Here is a 1,897-nt window from a genome sequence, read left to right on the forward strand (position 1 = left end):
GAAGTTTAGTTACTAGTGCTGGTTTCTTAGTTGTGACAAGTGTACCCTGGTTATGCAAGTTAGGAGGGATGGGGGCGGGACAGGGGCACTTTCTGTATTACCTTTGCAACTTTTCTGTAAATTAACATTATTCCCAAAGAAAAGGGCGTTAAGAATTTACATATATATGTATGAAAGTGACAGTCACTCAGTCCTGTCCGACTCTTTGTGAGTCACATGGACTATACAGTCCATGGAATTCTCCAGGCCAGAATACTGGAGTGGGTAGCCTTTCCCTTCTCCAGAGGATCTTTCTGGTCCAGTAATAAGAGATCGTAGGGACAGTTTAAAAATTTTTCACAAGTTCATTGAGCTATGATCAGAAATTATCTATAGGTTGACATAAGTGATCTCGACATAAGATAAAATTTAACTATGTAATTTGTTATATCTCTGTTTAGTCTGTATTTTGCAAAAATGAGTTTGATTTTCTAATTTTTCTTTAAAAACAGGTAATACAGAAAAGAAAATGCAGAAAAGCACAAAGAAGAAACTAGAAAACATTTGTAATCCTACCATCTAGAGGCAACTTGAGTATGAGAAACAGAGGGAAAGAGATTCATACTATAATACTGATTTATGTTTGCTTTACTCATTTAATATTTTGTAAACATCTTCCCATATTATTCTTTTTCTATAACACTATTTTTAATGGCAGGATATATATCATATGTTTTATCTAGTAAATCCCTAGTGTTAGACAATGAAGTTATTTATTGGTATTACAAATAACATTTTCAGAACATCCAGGTCTGTGAGTCTTTGTACAGGTTTCAGTGAATTCCTAGAGCCTGAATTGTTTTGATAGATATCGCTCCTCTGTTCATGGGATTCTCCAGGCAAGAATACTGGAGTGGGTTGCCATGCCTTCCTCCAGGGATCTTCTGACCCAGGGATTGAACCTTTCTCCAGGGGATCTTCCTGACCCAGGGATTGAACCTGTGTCTCTTATGTCTCCTGCATTGGCAGCTGAGTTCTTTACCACTAGCGCCACCTGGGAGGCCCTGAGATATCACTAGATTTTCCCAAACAAAACACATGCCTCGGGAGCCAGGTGTGACAGTGGCAAGCACACACCCTCACCAATGCTGGATTTTAAAAAGTCATCGCCAAGTTGAACCTCAGATTTGTAAAAGCCACGAATGCTGTGTGGAACACGTGAGGTTGAGTGCCTGCCCAGGGTGCTGGGGACTGGAGTGTGGCTTCCCAGCACGGGGCACCCGGTTGTCCTCTCTACGCGAGGCAGCCTGCTGCAAGTCACAGCCAGACACCGCAGGAACAGTGTCAGCAAGAGGGGCCTTTGATTACTGCCTGCTCTGGCCAAACCCTTTAGACAGCTTCTACTTGCGGTGGAACCCTTGCAAGGTGGATATTGGAGTCCCATCCTACAGATAAAGAAACTGAGTTCTCAGAGAAGCCAGGGAGCAGGATGGAGAGTCAAACTCTGGACTGCCTGATTCCACTGGACCAGGCTGCTTGTCGGCTCCGGGCAGAGCAAGAAGGAAGGTTTGCTTTCAGGGACGCGTGCTCACTGTTACAGGAAAGACTTCCCCTCATTCACACAGCGAGGGGAGTGAATGGAGGATAACTTTGGGAATGAAGTAGGGGAAGGGGCACCCAGGTTTCTGGCACCATCCATTCCCAAGGATGGCTCCCAGGGGCTGTGAGCGCCTTAAAGAGAGGAGCGATGTCTTACTAGTTATTTTTGGGCCTGGCCGAGTTGCTCGAGGGATCTTAGTTCCTCGGTCGGCAATCGAACCCATGCCCCCTGCAGTGGAAGCACGGAGTTCTAAGCACTGGACTGACAGGGGAGTCCCAGGATGTCTTATTGATGACTCTCGCCCCTGCCCACAGCACA

Source organism: Ovis canadensis, chromosome 18 (genome assembly GCF_042477335.2).
Source record: "Ovis canadensis isolate MfBH-ARS-UI-01 breed Bighorn chromosome 18, ARS-UI_OviCan_v2, whole genome shotgun sequence".
NCBI classification, from domain to species: domain Eukaryota; kingdom Metazoa; phylum Chordata; class Mammalia; order Artiodactyla; family Bovidae; genus Ovis; species Ovis canadensis.